Source organism: Haemorhous mexicanus, chromosome 9 (assembly GCF_027477595.1).
Source record: "Haemorhous mexicanus isolate bHaeMex1 chromosome 9, bHaeMex1.pri, whole genome shotgun sequence".
In the NCBI taxonomy this organism is placed as follows: Eukaryota; Metazoa; Chordata; class Aves; order Passeriformes; family Fringillidae; genus Haemorhous; species Haemorhous mexicanus.
In genome coordinates, this window is record NC_082349.1 from 22,002,698 (window position 1) to 22,021,715 (window position 19,018).

The following is a 19,018-nucleotide window of genomic DNA, read 5'->3' on the forward strand; positions in this document are numbered from 1 at the left end:
CAGAACTCAGTGTCATGAGGCAAAATGTTTTTGCTGGATAGAGAGAGATTTAAAAAGTTTTGCCCCTCATTAAAAAGAATTAAAATGTACTGTTGAAACCTCTTCAATGAACCAACACCACTGGCCAGGCTGTAGTATCTGCACAGCAGCAACACTGCCCAGGCCATGCACTGCTCTGCTGCCTTTACCAGTGCAACTCGTGGTGGCAGAACAAACCAAAGAGCAAATTGCTTCAGCCAGCCAGAAGCACCCCCAGAGTGTCCCAGCCATGGACAGGTGAGAAGCAGATTGAAACTCTGAAGGTGAAACAAGATGGAGAAGAAGCTTTGACAAGTACAACCTGCCCTAACTTGAAGGCAAGAAGCATTTAAATGTAAATGTCTATATGTGCTAATTTAATTAGTAAAATGAAGCATTGTATGCCCTGCTACTTAAAAAAACAAGACTCACTGCATACACCAAAATATTATTTGGCATATTATATACTTATGAAACAAGTTTGCCATCTCTGTCCCAGTTTCTATAATCACTTCAGGGAGGAAGTACATTACAGGGCCTGGCAAAAAAAGGGCAAAAGTTGTTTAACAGAACTCCCTTCCTGTACCATAAATGAAGGCTTCTACTACACCTATGTCAATAATACAGTCTAGTAAAAAAATGAGAACTTTAAAAAAGAAAAAGCATTGGATACTTAAAAAAGAGACCAGTACTTGTTCTTCATGAGAATAGAAAATTACCTACTTTCGGGGGAAAAGCAGAGGAAGAGGAAAGCATCACTCTCTTTTGTTCTACATCCCTATATGCTTACTATAAAAAAACCCAAAAACACATTTAACTGGTCAAATTATATTTAGGTCACCTGGGAGAAATAATGCTTCTGGAAAGATGCAGTTCAAGGTAGCTACAAAATCCTTTATGAGAACATTTAAGTAAACATAAAAATCCTGTGTCATCCTCTCATATTCCTATCTTCTGGTTTTTCAAAAAATACAGGTAGCTGTGTTTAAAGGAGTGAGAACATGAGGCACATTGATTTAGTGAGTCTGAACTTAAACTAGGACATCAAGAAATAACAGCTGCAGGTATTCCCTTACTTCTCTGCTACCAAAAAAAGATGGAACTCTATTATTTCTTCCTCTGATTACAGTGGTGCATTTGAGTTTCTAATGGTTGAAGAGGGCATTACAGGAATTTTTTTCAATTACTGCTCTGTGTAAAGCAAAAGTTTTAACTTCCAGAATCTGCAGGTGACATATTGGAATTTCTCTCCATTTTTGACTCCCAATACTGACTGCCACAATAGTGAGAGCACAGTGAAGACTCTCAGGGCACTGCCCCTCCTTCTGAATCCCTTGTAGGATGCATGACAGAAAGACTTGGGAGAGCCAGGAGGCTTCTCACTATACAGCATCACTGAAATAAATGCAGCAGTGAGTGTCTGTCCCTTTCAAAGATGTTTTCTAATGTTCCCAGGTCTCTTCTGTTCCCTGTTTTACAGAAAGAAACTGAAAGCCTAAACCTCTTTTTTAATTGCATCTCTAAAGTGAATACCTCTGAAAATTGAATACCTCGACTCACATATCTTATTGGCTATGAATGGATTTTATTACCTGATGGCAGTTCAGAACAGTTTTTCTATTTCACTTCTGTTCTGCTCCCTACAGCCTGGACAGATTTTGCACACAGTGAAGGCCAAACTTACTGAGAGGCAGCCAATAGCAGCCATGCTAAAAGGAACTTTGGGGCAAGTTCTTTAAGTCTTAATCCATCTGCTCACTTCTACTTTAACACCTTCACAGTAATTTACTGTATTTTCACCCATACAATCATTATTTAATTTAAAAGGAGGATGAATGTCTTCTTTAAATTGTATGCCAAAGTAAGTCTGTTGCTCAAAAAAAAGTAAGCAGAGCTTCCCAACTTGTAAGAATTAAAGGGATTTTCAAAGACTTCCTACAGTAAATGTGAAGCACCATGAAAATATATTCTTAACATATTCAAATAATGGTATGGAATGTAATTAAAACCTTTTACATTTGAAGTTGAATGAAAATTCATTTTCCTGTACTATCTTCTAGTTAGGTTTCTTATAAGGAGCCTTCTGTTGAATCAGAAATAAATCTTTACCTTAAAAGTGGAAAATATGGAGAAGGGATGAACCAAGTCCAATCATAAGCACACACACAAAGGAAAGTATGATAAAAGTAATTAAAAATCCTAAAGCACAAAAAAAATTATTGTATTAAAAGGTGAGATATAATCAGGGTACCTGCAGTTACTTTGAACCTTGTGACTTTAACAGAGTAGGGTTTAGATAATGCTCTGTTAAAGAGAGTCTTCATTCTTTTGGAAAAGGGCACAAGATGATTCTTACAGTACCACATAAAGTAAACAGGAAATCTAGATAATAACCTGGAAGCTGCTAGTTATCAAGAGTTCCACTTGGAAATTATGTACTATGAGACTAAAGATAGCAAAATGTTGCCACCAATACCTAGTCCTCTTAGAACTGTTGCTTTTCATATCAGCACCTTTTAGATTAAACTGAGGTTATATCAGGAATCTTTGCTCTACATTGGTCTAGTATGTACTATAGTCATTAATCTCACTGAAATATGCATTTAAACAACCTACATGTACCACTGCACACAGCACTGGCAATATATGATCTGACAATTCAAAGAATTGAAACTGTTCACTGATGGATCACCTTTCTTTCTAAAAGAAGCACTCTAAACATGGAAATTTCCACCTTTTTTATGCAAAACCACATCAAAAACTGAATACAAAGATCAGGTTCAATATAAAAATATTTTCTGGGACAGGACATTGAAGATACTCAAGTTTGGTATTAAAGAGACTTGTATATTGTTTCCTTTTTAATTAGAAAAATTTCTAACCCTATGTGCTCCACATGATGTATCTAGGCACATGATTTTCAAAGGTCCAAAATAAATGAAAAAGAAATGCAATTTTATTCACAGCTTTGCTATGCAGGATAACTTTTTTGTGGCAAAGAAAATGCCATTTCCACAATAAACTTCATCAGAAGCTCATGAGTTATTACAGCTCTTAGGTAGGGTAAACCCTTGATAAAATACCTTATAGGCACCCTGAAAGTGCACCTTCATCAGTTGTCTCTGACTTTTCCCTGTTACAACAGGCATTTAAAGTGACATCTGAGCTATTTATTTTCAGTAAGAAGCCAAGCACTTGTGTCAAGTAGCACCACATTCCACAGGTTGTCTCATTTAAAAGCTGTAAGTCTAGCTAGATATTGGCATGCATGATTCAAAGGGAGAGAGCTCAGTACTTAGCAGGGGAGGGAAAGGCATTTAGAAGATAACAGAAGTCCAATTATGAACTGTGAAAACATAGAAACTCATTGAGGTAAATGGGAGAAGCCTATGCTTAAGGTTAGATGCATGTGCTCAAATATCTCACTTAATCAATCAACAAAAAAAGAATAACTGCCAGAAAACATTTTAACCTGACAAGGTATTGTAAACAGCGTGGTCCTCTTTTGGGACATAGTCTGTTGCTTTTACAGTACAAGCTACAGTCAGTGGAAAAAGTTATAGAATACAATGTTGGGGTGTCTTTGAATTTACTGAATTCCTTCCAAAATGCCTTATGGTGGACTATTTAGTATTCATCACCATGCTTCTGTGGAGCAACGGCTGTTAATCTTCTAAAATATACAGAAAAGGAAAAAACATCAGCTCTACAAACAAGCTTATTTTGTCCTATCTTGTCATTTTTAGCTGAAAGCCCAACAGCTCACCTACAGGGGGAAATAAAATAGCTAAAGCAGGAATTTACTGTCCAGTGTATCTAAGAATCTGTGAAACAAATTCACTTTTCTTCTCTTTTCAAGGTCAGACAAGATGACAAACAGTCTGTATTACACAGTTGTATCATATAGTCAGCATGCCAGACGATGAACCCATAATTCAACAAGCCCAGACTTAAGGTCCAGCACAAACACAGAGTTAAATGTAGTTCCCAGTACTTCTGAATATTGCATTCAGTCACTGCTCCTCCCTAGGAAAACAACCAATCCCCCAGCCACACAGCCAGAAACCTCCTCCTTTTCCTGCACCTCCAACCTCCCCCTCCAGGATAGCCCAAAACACCAAAGAAATCAGAAGTACGGCAGGCAAGGGCAAGGCTGAATTTTTGTCTGTGCAATGTGGAGTTACTGAAATGTACTTAACAGCTCAGTGAGATAAAGAGCACTGCTCTGGTTTTACACTGGTACAGAAGGGTCTAACTCCCCTTTTGTTGTTTAACTGATTTTCACAAGATGAACTGGGAGGGGGAGAGAAGGGTTTCCAACTACTTTCTGAAAAGGAATCTTTGAAGGGAAAATGCAGTCTTCAAAAAGGAAGAAAATGGAAAGCTTTTCCTGTTTCCTTTCATTTCTTATCTTCCTAAAATACATATATACAGTTTGTTCCAGGAAATGTCTGAAATGCCTTCTGGTAGCTTTTACATAAACATGAAAATCTCCTTTTGAGTTCAAAGAATTTCAAATAATGACAGGGGAAGAGTTCTTTGACTAACACAGATGTAAACAAAGGTCACAAATCACTCTCAATAATTACAATGCATTATCATTACTTTTTGACTTTTAGTCTGCTATCACATAACTGAATTAGACATGAGCAAAGCTCTACTGTGTCTCCACAGTGATCTTTTCCTGTACATGAAAACCAACAGACCTCAGCTACATTTCTCAGCCAGGAGCTAATGTTTCTGGGTACATGTTACTGTTGCTGTTTCATTTGTCAGTAAAGCCTTATTTACTTGCTTCCTGTTATTAATTATGGGAAACAGGATCTCTTCAAACTGTAGGAGAGGCTCTTTTAACTCCTGTCTAGACTTTTCAAGACAAAATATTGATGAGCCCTTTAATGTTTGTGCAGTGACACAATCTGAGCAAAAAAACCCCCATCGTTACCTCAAACAGCTTAAGGCTCCTTATCACACGTTCACAAAAAAAAAAAATCCTTTAAATCACTCGGGCTCACATCCTTATTGTTAGTCACTGAAGTAAGGTTTCCTTTCATAGTTGGATACTTTCTTCATCTGTCACACTGATTAATTAACAGCTCACAGTATGAGCCCTGAGCTTAAATAGCCTACTGAAACGAGGAGGAGAGATCAACTTTAATATTCCATAAAAAGCTGAAGAGGAAAAATGCTTTCCTTAGTATGAAGGGATCTGTCTTCTAATAATAAAATATTAACTAATTTCTGTTCGGTTACATTATGTGAGGAGATGAAAGCACCCAGCTTCTGAAGGGAGATTGCAGTAAAGGATTAGGACAGAAGTTGGAGAAGACTTAAGCATTTTAAATTAAACTGTTGGTTGGAAACAACTAAGTCTTGAACACCAGTGAAATTATTTTCATCATCATTAAGGAAAGCCACTTTATCAACTCATAATGAGCAAATCTATAAAAACACAGTACCATTGCCTGTAAAGATCTATGGAGAAAAGGCATGCAATTACATGAAATGGAGAGTTGCTAAAACCTTAAAGCTAAAGCTGGTTTTAGCCAAAGCATTTGTTGTTCTCTCACACACGCTTCCTTCCCAAACTGTTACAGTCTGGCAATTATTCCAGGGGTTTGACTTTCAACAACTGCAAGTTCTCCCCCTTTTCTAAGCCCCTCCAGTAGTGCTGAGTGGGCAAAAATTACAGATGCAAGAAAAGCTGACAAATGAGTGCAAGGCCCCTCCTCTCCAGTGCCTCGACAGCCAGAGCCCCTGCCAAAACATGCCTGAAAGCTAGTGAGGAGACAAAGACACAAAGATTCCATTTTTTTCAGGGAAAGTAGATTTCATGTAGAAACTGCTAGGGAGAAGAATAGCACATGGGCACACGTGTAATCTCAAAAGCAGAGCAGGAATGAGTGTTTCAAGAAAAAGTGAAATTATATGTGCTTATTGAGTAAGCTCAACAAATGCTATTTGACATGCAGCTTTTTTTAACTGCTGAGTTCTACAGAGGGTAGGAGAGAGAAAGCTCCCATAAAGTCAGAAAAACATTTTCAGTCATGGAGAACCTTCAGTTTAATATAATCCAAACTACGAGTTCATGGCTGTTGCTCTAAATCATCTCTTGATAATGCTGTGGTACACAACCAAAACAAAGTAAATCCAGCTTTTTAGCTCAAATCTGTTCAACTATTTTTACTACTAAAAGATGCTTTACCCATGGTCTTGTTAATAAAGTTGCAATGATTTTAAAAGTCTAGCACCTAGGCACATCCAAGTTTTCAAGCTTTTCATAACAAGTCTACTACTTTCATGACACTCCACAATGAGCTGGAACAGGTCTGCCTCTGAGCAGGGAGAGCAGCAGGGAGGTGAAAGCAGGCAAGCAGAGCAGGAGAGAAAGCAACAATAGGATTTCTTCTTAAAACTAGTCAAAGTTGGGAGAAAGTCCAATTTATGGTGGGGAAGATTTGGGACAAGTCAAGATTCTCACTAATTTAAAAATAAAAAAGGATATTCACAACAGCATATAAGATTAGAAACTATTATTTTAAATGTGATTCCAGTCCTTTAGGACTCAGTGGCAAAAGAAGCTACCGTTAGAAATAACATAACCTCCCACCAGATGGGCAGTTTAGGAAGTAGAGGTGTAAAATGGAGTTTTTAGTCATCAGAAAGGTTTTCAGAATGCTTCCAGCTCTGATAATTAGTGCTCATCAAGATGTAGCATTCTTACAAAATCTCCACTTGGAATATACTTTGTCTTACGGGAGGCTGCTTCTACAGAGGCTCTCAAATTCAGCCAAAGTCTTCCAGTCTTGCAGCAGAACACTAATGCAGTATAAACAGAATATAGAATATGTTATATAATAAACATTCTAAAAATGTGAATAATGCCCTGAATCGACAGGTTTGTGATTGAGGATAAACAATCCTCAATCACAAACCTTTTTAGAGCTCTGAGAGCACTCTAAAAAGACCCTCAAGGGCCCTCTGCCTTGCAGGAAGAACCATGGGCAGAGAGCTCAGCTCTCTGCTTGGTCCACCCTCATGTTCCCCCTTCCTTCAGCCCATGAGGATGCGGCACATTTCTGACTCTGAACCCAGGTGCTGCCTCTCTTCCCTTTGCCTGCTCGTGAAAACTGCTCTGCCAAAAGACTTAAGAAAGAAAGGGCTGGTAATCCTTTGACCAACTAATAAATCCCCTTCAGGATATCAACACTGATTGTTACACAACAATTGGGGTTAGTCCAGAACTATTTAAAAAAAAAACCCAAACCAAAACCCAACCCTATTCTCCACATTACACCTGAGGTGAAGTACCAGGAACATCAGAAAACTTGAACACTGCCCATTTAGTTATAAATCCACATTTATTTTTCATGAAATTTCTTTACATTCCTTTGGCTGATCCCACTATCCTCTCACTTGCTAAGTCTAGGCATATTCTAACACTTCATAGCCAGTCAGTATCTATTTTGGGGTTTTTTAATGCATTTTACCATCCAGCCATCACTCAGCCCCTCCTAAATTCATTGCTGTGTCCATTTGGTCCCCATTCTCAATCAGACCAAACCATCATTTTCATCTTGTTAGTACAGAGAGATCCTAGATGTTTTCTTACTGCAGAGATGAAAAAAAAGTCTGCATCTCCCAGTCTGATACACCTACTGCCACATTCCCCTCACTTCAAATTTTCATAAACTGAATCCTAAACTCTTCCTCTACCCCACCCACCCTGAAAGTAGAACTGTTGTACATGTACACATAAATCAAGAATAATATGACTGCCTGATTTCCAGGAATATTCCAAGATAAAAGTAGATCTGATGTCAAATTCTAGAAATGCTAACAGAACAGCTATATCAAAAAAAAAAAAAAAAAAGAAAAAAAGGCTGCAGTTAATGACTTAGGTAAGAGAAACAGCAGAGAATGAAATAAGATTTATGAACAGTTACAAACATGCTTTATCTTATACAGCTGGTAAACTCATTCTTCAGAGTATCATTACAAAGTAATCTTCACAGAGAAAACTCAGGTTATAATCAGATTATAGAAAGAGTGCAGCAGTGAAAAATATTATCACTTGATTTCACACGTTCCGTCACTCACCTAACGCTATTCCTATCTAAATACTTCTAAAGATTACTTAAAAAACAAATGTTTTCATTATTTCAACCTATAGAAGCTGTTGAAAGCCAACATGAAATCTTGCCTCTGTCTAACGTCCATCGTTGCAAAGGAGCTCATTTCATATTAATGACTGCACGTCCAGGCAGTGTGTGGCACTGGGCTTGAAAAGGAAGGAGACTTATGTTTTCCTTGGCACTGGTACAGCATGGGTCCTTAGCATGAAATTTATTAGCATTAACGGGCATTGTGTAATTAAAGCACTGTGCTTCAATGCCCTGAGGGGTGATGGGGCTTTTTTCATGTCCTATAAAATAGACAAATAAAAAATGTGAGACTTTTTAAAGCTATTCAAAGAATTCAAATGTGCATGTTCCTCCATTAATTGTAATAGAGAAGGTGTAGCTGAACAAGATGGATCAGAAATTCTCAAATGGCTTCCATGAAACCACAAGATGGTTAATACTATACACCAGGTTTTTTGAGAACATGCTATGTAATTACAGTCTTTTGCAAGGCCACAAGTTCTTCATAAAGTAACCAATAGACCACTAAAAAGTATAGATTTGAAAAAAAATATTTTTAGATCTAATATACTGTACTTACTTGGTACTAAACTTGTTTAAAGGAGTCCAGTTTAATAAAGTGGCCTTGAGAAGCAATTCAAATATTTGTTACTTGAACCCTGGCATTTTCTTTGCTGAATGCCAAGAATTTAGAAGGCTTTGAGAATCCCATCACCTAACCCACTGCACTTCAGTGACAGAAGGAAGCATTTATGTAGTTCCTCACGTGCTTTTGAATATCACAGGCTGAGATTGGAATAATATTCAAAGCTACTAAAAAGCTACAGGAGTGGTGCAGGTTTCATTAGGATTGATGCATGACAGCAGTAAAGATCAGGCTGTTACCTAGACCTACATTTTGGTAGTTAAGCAGGATTAATTTTCTGTAAGAGAAAATTAATTCAGACTTACACTATGGATAAAAACCAACATACACAGGTCTAGTATTTGATGTTTCAGAAACTGATCTTGCCAAAACTTATCTTTAGTACTGCAAAATAACCTTGGAGCTCATTTTCTGGCAATTTTTTGTTGTTTCATATGTCTGAATGATCCGACATGAACAGCAAGTCCAAACAGCATGGAAAAAATACCACTGATATAACTATTTCTGATGTTTAAACTATTGAAAATATAAGGCCTATTGACAGTATTTTTTCACATCTTAATATTCTGGATAACCTAATTTCCCTTAGAGCTGGCTTGAAGCAAAACTTATTTTATCTGAAAATCTGAAGAAAAATTTTGTATAGATTGTACAAAACCACTAAGACCTTTACAATGACACTAGGGGGTTTTCCACGGGGAATGTCAAGATCAATTATTGGCTGATCTACTGGATATCCTGAGGTATCAAACAAAATTCTTGACTTCTTTATCTTCTAGACAAATCACCAGAGAGCTACAGACCAGCAATGAGGAGAGCTGAGGGCAATTTGACCAACATCGTCTGTGTCGGTTCCCCAGAAGTCGATGAAACATGTAATCGGGTCTCCAAGGTACATCCCAGACATGAGTTGCTGTTCCATTCAATTATTAAACTATTAAAACAAGATGCTTTCTTGGGTTACATTAAGATACTGGCAGCAGGGAGGGCTGGTACCTTCCATCGAAGAGTCTGCCTCCCCAAATTACGTTGTTTATTAACACATCATTAAAAATGTGCCACCTCAGCCAAATGATCAGTAATCTCAGGTAAAAAGTAAAGATCATTACAGAATTCCACCACCTGCCTCATTTGAGCAAATCAAGTACATCTGAACTGACTGTACAAAAATATTCAAATGCTAGTTTTTATCCTAAGCTTTGTGCCTTTTTTGCCGAGCCCATAAGCCTTCTTCTGAGGAATCAGCAAAACCTTGTACAGGTAGAGTTAAACAGAAAAGTTCTTGAAACTAAACCATTGTTCTCTTCAAAAGAACAGGACCCCAGGTAAATGATGCCTTTTAATATAGCACATGAAAATTTCAATTATGGAAATCATTATTCTAGGCATTACGTGCCATTTTATATTCCCAGCAGGATGTTTTTCATCTCATCAAGAGTTTCCAAGGCTGTTTAGTGCTCCTGTATATGCAAAACACATTTAAGGGCCCCCAAGAAGATCTGTTAATTAAAAAGCCTAGTCAAGTGGTCAGACAGATTGGAACTTGAGGATTATAGGTAAGAGGGATGAAATGAAGGCTTGGAAATTATAATTTCTCTTTCTGTGGTAGCAGCCAAAGCAGCTGTTATAAACTGGGCAAATTAAAGATGTGGCTGACTAAGCCAGCAGTCTGGAAACAAGACATTGCAAAAACAAAACAGCAAGTCATCTGCACCCCACTTTTAAAAAGCCAAAAGTGCTGACTGTTTCTTTTTTACTCTCTTCCTGTTATTCTGATCTGTCACAAATATCCTCCAGCTGGTACCCTTCCAGCCCTTGTTCACCAGTTCTAGTTTCCCACCCCCATCTTAGGGAGTTAGTAGTAATTCCCAGGACTGTGGACAAGTGCTCCATAGTGGGAGTAGTCAGCAAAGAGAAAAGGACATGTTTAAAAGAAGAGCAGGTGAAATAACAGAGTTGAAGTTCTATTATTTTTTTTTCATATGTGAGTTGTTAATGTAAAAACAGTCTTCTCATACTGAACAATATTTATCATTCCTTGAGAGCTGTTTCATCTGCCCAGTACAGTCAGCATCTAGCTACGGAAAGGTCTCCATTTAGAAAAACCAGATTGCCACCACACTTTCCAGATACATTTATCAAGTGTCTTATAATTGACTATTTTCAGGGGGAAAAAAACCTAACAATCCAACCCTTTTTCTTTCTACTTTTCTGGTCTGTTTTCACAAATAGTCTTAAAAGGGCTAAAAATAGTTTTTGCCCTGAGCTTATGAGGCTATACATATTTTTTCCGTATCAGAAAGTGATGAAGGATCTATAAATAAGTTACTTAAAGACCCCAAAAACCATCCCAGAACAACCCTTTGTCTTTTCTCAACAGCAGATACAGACTTCCTTTTAGAAGCAGAATAAACATTAGTTGCTTTGTTTAGACAGCTTTTAGGTCAGTGTTGCCAAGCTAGAATTTGTCTCAATTTATATTAACATAAACCTGTGGCCTATTTTTGATCTCATTTTATACATCGTTAATGAATACCTCCCAATCTATTTCCTCTATGTTTATTTGTATTCAAGACAAACTCATCATTTCAGATTTGTGGTAGATGAATTTTTAAGTGTTGCCATTTCAATACAACACTAACGATGCTGTTAATAATATTGCTGCATTGAAACGTTGCATCTGATTTGAGGCACACTCAAGCCCTTTGCAAACAATTATTCATTAAATACATTTGAAAACTGTTTATGAGATTCATACCATAAATCTTTAACAGACACAAAATTGATACAGGCAAGCTGAGTACTCCATTTTTTATCAGAAATTAGTTTTAGGTGGCATGGGGCCTCTGTCTGATGCTTTTACCTGAAACAAATCAATTGCCATTTTGCATTTTCATACAAGTCTAAGAGCATGAGAGAATAGAAGAAGAATTCTAAAGGTTAAACCCCATATTCAGTACAGTCTCTCCCCCGCCCCTCTGCTATAGTGGGTATTTGAGGAGGTTCTTTACATCTCCTCCCACACAGCTTCTCTGCTTCATAAGCAGAAAGCAGCTGCTGGTTCTTTCAAGTCTAGCGGTTAGTTGACATTTACCAATAGTTTATGGTTTTCATTCTACCTTAGCAAGGAAAAGAGCTAGATTATCAGTTTTAAAGAGTGAATACTAAATCTTTATATTTCTAATCCCCTCCCCACTCCAAACTGGAGGTGCCTGCAGCCAAGATTTTTGGTGGGACCTAAGGAAGGGGCAAAAACAATCTGTGAACCAGCACAGAGAACAGGACCAGTGGGTCCTGGCTTTACTGTTAAAATTCTTTCCCCTGGAAAACACCTTAATGCAACACTTGACCAGCATTGCTGATTTAATTTCCCTTTCTATCCCACTTTCTAAAAAAAAACTGCTGTGTACAATGTTGGTTACTTGACAAACAATGTATGACTTGACAAACTTGGCAGCATTCTTTAGAAACTGCCATAAAAAGAACGAAAAATCTTGCTTTTATACCTAGGATTTGATGCTTTGATGGTAGAGATGGGAGGAATGAGAAAGGTCTAGGATGCATCACAGAAAACACTATTTTCCAGAGCAGGGAGAAAAAGCCCAGCTGAAACATACAAAGAAAGATGTTATGTCCTGCAAACACTGCCTAGCAGAGTCATGTGAAAGGTTACCCCCTACAGTTTAACTCCCCCATCCAGGCACAAGCACACAGGCTGTGACTCAGTCCTGATGTCTGACTTCACTCCCAGAAAAATGCACTGATATGGCTCTGTTCAAGGTTTGTCTTTCCGAAATTTGTCTTGAAAATAATGAAAATTATGATTTGTTAAATACATGAAATTATTCCATTAAAATACAGATGAAAAATAGTACTGGCCACTATTTCAACAGTGGAATGCTCTTGCTAAAATTATTTTCAGATTTCCAGCTATTTTGAACTCAAACTAAACAAAATGTAGTCAGAGATGGCTCTCTTTTAGGGCAAGTTAATACAGAAGGGAATCAGGAAAACAGAGGTGATCTGATAAGCAAACTTCCCCCCAAATCAGAAGGAAAAAAATGCCGTACTTGTAGTTGTTACCAGCCTGCTAAAACCCCCAGTAAACCCAAACTCAGTGTTACCAAGCTGGTAACACTCTGTTTATTTCATGGACCTTTTCAGAACATAAATCCAGAGTACAAAAACCTTTTATCTAATGATATTTACTAACAAAGAATTTTAAAGAGGTAACATTAACTGGATTGCTGTAGATGCAAAAAGAAACTCAGAACGTGCAATTACTGGATGGCTCCAAACTTTACTTAATGTGTTTAAAGCCACAAAAGTAAACCATCCCAGACAGCTCAGCACACAGCCAGTGCAAGAAAATGCCATACTGTTTTTTCCAGGTGTAGGTCAGGACATTTGGAGACACCTATGATTGAACTGGGTTTCTTCTTCCTAAATCAAGGCTTCCATGACTGGACATTACAGAGGCAGTTATAAAAGTCATACTGGCTCACAACATCTGCAGGAACTCAGTAGTGCAGAAGCTGGCTGCACACGTGTTAAACACGCAGCACTAAAAACTATAAAACAGGTCAAAGCAAAATGAACAAGTACCTGAAATGAAGAATTTCACATTGATAACAGGAAGAAAACATGGAGACAACCTTCTCTGCAGGTCAGCAAACTAAAAGCAGTAAGGGAAAAAGCAGTTTGCAGCAATCCACACACAATATGTCTCGAGCATTACTTCCTTTTATCATGTATTGCACCTACAGGGCACTAGATTTTTCTAAACAGCAACCAAAGCATACTTTCAAGTCCATCCAACAAACATCTGAATGAATGACATAGCAGACTGAAATATTTCAAAGAGATCAAACATACACCAATGGCTACCTCTTGTTCCCTTGAATTAAAAGTGAAGAGCAGCTTCTCTGGAAAGCAGAATCTAATTTCAAAATATCTTTTCAAAAGAATAAAGGAGAAAAGCACCAATCTTTAGGCAAGGTGGCAAATCAGCTGGAGATGGACTGCAGTGTCTGTTTCTTTTTTGCAAAATAGTGATTCAGAAGCACATTCAAAACCACATTTAAGTGGTAAACATTAAAACATGAAGTAATAAAAGTGGGGATCAAGGGAGCATGATCACGTTTTTTCCCCCCACTGATAGAAGCTTTAGGGAAAATCAGATATACCTGTATTCAAGTACATTAAAAAATGATCTGGAGTATCTTAGCACACATGCTTTTAGACAGATATTTGACTGATTTCAATTAGCATTTGTACTTCAAAGAGATGATGTAATAGTCAGAGCAGCTAGGATTTTTTTCATGTTTTTGTATGAATGGAAAAGAGATCTAGACACATCACACTGTGGCACAGACACATCAGACACATCTTCCATAGAGAGTCACTGTGGCTTTATGAAGAGGATTTTTTTCCCCTCAAACTTGTTTACTTCTGTTTGGTTTTGAATTTTTTAAAGAAGCGCTCACATTTTCAACATTAGCTCTACTTTTTCACTATGCATAAATAAAGTAAAATAAGTACACCTACAAGTGCACAGACAGCAAAGTGTTTCTTTGCAATACTCAGTGGAATAAACACAAGAATTTTCCATGGCTCTAGAGCTCTTCAGCCACAGCATCCTCCTTACATACACATACAGTTGCTTCAATTTCATTACTAAGAGCAAACTATATCCTTATTATACTTTTTTAATTACTGGACAACATGAACAATGGATCTATCCATTACTGTTAAGACTCATCAGAAATAATACTCCTTTCTCAGAGAGATGAAAAGATTTTTGAAATTTTATTATTAGACTAAAGGGAAGTATGTCTAAGTTATTTTAATTTTCTTTTGGGAAAAGGAGCTTATCATAAAAGAAAGAGGAGGAAAAAATGTAGGCAGCATGATCACTTTCCAGATAGATAATCTGATCATCAAGACTTTCACAGAAAATATCAGAAACCCAGGTTTCCAGGCCCTTCTCCAATGACAGAGCTCTGACATTCTGGAGGCACACCAAAACACCAGGCCATCAACCCTTCCAGGGCAGCAAGGGGGCTTTTTTTCCTTTCCTCACACAAAAGGCCTTCCCAGAAAAACTTCCATGAAAATATGTATTTCTTCAAAACCTCCTGCTTTTTCCCCAGAGACGAAGAAAAATACTAAGTTTTCAACCAGATGTAGTAACAGTTTTGCATAGAACTGCAATTGAAGGGGAAAAACTAACAGAATGAGAAAAAGAAAAAAAATTCTATAAAGTTCTGGTAATACCTTTAATCATATTACAAGCTTAATGCATTACATTAATTTTTTAAATTAACACAGTTGGACTTTTAGATCAAACAGAGAAGGAAAAAAAAGATTTCTATCCAACAACAACATGTTATAAAAACACTGCTGTTCAAAACAGGTCAAGTATTTTCTTGTGCTTGAAGACTAAAAAATGGGGTTTTCCATAAGGTAGTCATCAGCTGTTTTGTCTTTATTTTTGTTGCTTTTTTTAATGGTAAGATATAATTTCTACCCCTCTATTTAATACACTCTAATCTGTATTCCTGAGAATAGCAATTTTCTTAAGACACTTCTTTTGCTATTAGTTGTGATAGGATTGCTTTCTCTCATGTTTGCATTTTGCAGACCACAAGACTCAGAAGATCACTGTGGAAGAAAGACGCTGAGCCAACCCATTCTTTTGATATGACACAAAGTACAGCCCAGTTTGGTATTCCTTCCACCCTGAAGGAGCTTCAGATCAGGTAGTAGAAGCTAACTTATTTCTTTGCTGTTGAATGAGTACCCATTTTTCCCCAGCCTTCCCCCCTTAGGCAAAATTAACACTTTAATATTCTGGAGAACCTTTAAATTGCTGCTGTCCAACGGCCACAATAAGATGTGGCAATTCCACCCAGTCTGGGGGAAGAAGGGGGCTGGTTCTGCAGACCCCCACCCCTTCCCTTTCTCACAGAGCCAAGGAAAGTCCATTAGAACTGACAGGGCATGCAGGACGCAGGAGAGAGGGATAATTGAGTTTAAAAGCTGTGTAACTGCAGCCTCATTTAGGAAATACCTCCAGGCTTGCTCAAGAGTTTATTACTAAACTTAGACCACAAAGCAAACTGAATGTTCAACTCTACATGCCCAGAAGGGAGAGAAGATCCTTTTCTCCACACTCCTAAGCTCATGTTGTTAGCCCCTCCAGTCTTTCTCCCACAAAGTATGATTCCAGGAATCATCACCATTTTTCTTATCCTGAAGGCAGAACTGCATATTGTTAACAGTTTCCATAATCTTGATTACAAATTTCTATTACAATAAAACATCAGCATCATCACGTGAAATCAAGACTCTGTCTTGCTAAATTTTGCTAAAAAAAGTCATTTTCAGCCTAAGCAAATTTGGAAAATAGAAATGGCCACAGAGAGTTTCTGAACAGAAAAAAAATCACATTTGATCTTTTCTGTCACAAGTGGCAACTATAGTTGGCACATGAGAAGATTTCTGCCCTAACCAACTGATTAGTAAGGCATTTAAATCATCTGTAGAGATGATTTAAAATGGGATAACCCACAACCAGAACATTCACAGTATTTAATGGAGCTATTAAGTGTGGAAGGAACCTGGGATCAGCCCCCATCCCAGTCATGAACATATTCAAGAAATTTGAACATAAGCACATTTGACCATAGTAGGACATATTCTGAAATAATACCAAAAATATGAGAACAACCACAACTAAAGTTGTTCTCACATGCTTTGCTTTTACTGACTCCAAGCTTTAATAAGCTTTTAGTGTCCTATAAAAAACAGCTCCATGAAACAGCAGGAGAAACACCAAAGCTGAACATCCAGGAACTCTAACGTAGATACAAACTCTAATCATGACTAGAACAAGAAGCTGCACAATTAAAGTGGAGGGTCTAGAGCCCAATTCCATCCAGGAGCAACTGAGGGAACTGGGATTATGAAGTCTGGAGGCTCAGGGGAGAATTTATCACTCTAACTACCTTACAGGAGGCTGCAGTAGAGCATGTCTGAATATCAAGTGTCCTTTTTTCCCAAGTAATGAGTGACACGATAAGAGAAAATGGCCTCAAGTTGCATCAGGGGCCATTTAGATTAGATATTAGGAAAAAATTCTCCACCAAAATGCCTGTCAAGCATTGGAAAAGGGTTCCCAGAGAAGTGATGAAGTCACCATCCCTGGAGGTACTGAAAAGACATGCACACATGGTGCTCTGGGAAAAGATTTAAGCAGTAGATCTGGCAGTGTTAGGTTTGCTGTTGGACACAAGGATCTCACATGCTTTTTCCAATGTGAATTACTAAATGAATGACAGGTTCAAATCACTGGCTGTGTTACCAGTATGCTGCTTTAGATAATAGCTAATTCCTTCCTTACATGATACTTAAAATGTCATAATTATATTCTCAAATTCAAGTGGTTCTTGCAATCACCTGGGCCATATGAATGCATTTAAAGACTAAAATCCATAATGGAGTTTCCTTCCTAATGTATACACACATTCCTACAGCCACGTGAAATTATTTCTACAGATACAGCATTATCAGAGAGCCAAATTGTATCCTTGCTGTCCAACAATTACAGCACTGCTCCATAGAGCAAAACAGGAACATCTGGAATTCTGCTCTTGTGAGGGCAGCTGGGACTGCACTGCTACATCAGGAAATGAACTGTGCTCAGGTTATAAAATGTACTTGGGGCTGATCACAGAAAACTACCATCCTGGTATTGAAGAAATTACTTGTGTAGAAGGTAGAAACAAAAATTTGTCAAAGTGTATAGAGTGTTTTTCTGACATGGAGAAATTGTGCAGATTCACTCTATATTTAAATCCAATTGAGTGTGAATAGTCCCCTTTCATTTCAGAAATTATCTCCTAAGTAGGAAAACAGCGTGATAACTAAAACTGATTTTACCAAACCTGCCACTAAGGAGAGTTAGTGAAGTAACTCATACTCTGATCTAACTAAAAATAAGTTTGGGTAAATGCTATCTATTACGTCTCTCAAATTCTGCTTTGGTTTCATTTTACTCCTCAAAGTTTGTGACAACAAGTGCAAAACAAGTTATTAGCTTCACTTCAGAAAAAATTGAAAAGTACTGATTGCAGTAGCCAGGAATAGTAGCCTACATAAAATCTTTCTTATTTAATATTATTGAATGCAGTGGTTTGAAGTGGCTTGGTTTTTGGTTAAGGGAAAAACCAAGAAGGCTGGGCCAGCGCTGAAACCACTCCACTGAGAAACAAATAAAGAAAGACAATTGCTTTCAGTTGGCCAATTGTACTATTTTGTATTTTATTGACTGTTCTGATCAAGATTCCTTCCAAGATCAAAACATTCATAAGATTTCTTCTTTGCACATATTGCCATCGATATTTTGGAAGAAGATGAGTTATTCTCTGAAGGCACAGGTATAGTAGGAGGCCATTTTGATGATCACAGACTTGAAAGACCCTGTTTCTATACAGTTTATAAGTTAATACAAAATTAATAAGAATAAATGAATTATTCTTTTTCAATTCTATTTACCTTCAGTATTAAGTAGATCCATGCCTACTCCATATGCTTTGAATGTTAGGTATGATTTGTTATTAAGAGAAAAGAAAGGCATATCTAACTACCCACATTCAAATTTGAGACTTGTACTATGAAGAGAAACAACTCTGCTGAAACTCCATACCTATGCCTTTAGCAACTTTTAATATTTTGTTATAGTTCATGGAGTATAAGTTGGCTTTAAGTTTTGTTAACACTGCATGAATATTTTGACAAGAGTTCGTCCACTTAGCCAAAATTGGAAACAGATAAGTATTTACCTGGTATAGTACCAGACCTACACATAGTGAACCAGTTTAAAGGGGGAAAAAAAGCCTAAGTGAGATTTACAAAGGCATTCGATCAGGATAAAGAAATAATGCAACTATTGTAACAGTCTCCTGTTAGAAGTGGTGGAGCACTTTAAACAAGTTTTACTTACACAGCATTTCTTCTCCTCCTTTGAAATGTGCTCTGAAAAAAGCTTCACAATTAACATATTGTATACATTTTGCAAGGTTTTCAAAGATCAGGAACTGTTTCTGGAAAGAGTCACTCCAGTTTGGCAAATAATTAGAGCAAACATTACACCAAGGTGCATTAAATGCTTGACATCTGTGAGGGTACAGAGACATGTACTTACACA

The 19,018-nt window shown here is 37.4% G+C and overlaps 1 long non-coding RNA gene across 3 annotated transcripts in view; it reads left to right on the plus strand.

Moving 5' to 3' along the window:
* LOC132331227 (uncharacterized) overlaps positions 1-19,018 on the plus strand; it is a 61,727-nt gene that overhangs the window by 20,566 nt on the left and 22,143 nt on the right. For all 3 annotated transcript variants that reach the window (XR_009487515.1, XR_009487513.1, XR_009487514.1), the window contains exons 2-3: positions 9,588-9,700; positions 15,451-15,569. This is a non-coding gene — a long non-coding RNA (uncharacterized LOC132331227). The remainder of the gene's footprint in view (positions 1-9,587; positions 9,701-15,450; positions 15,570-19,018) is intronic.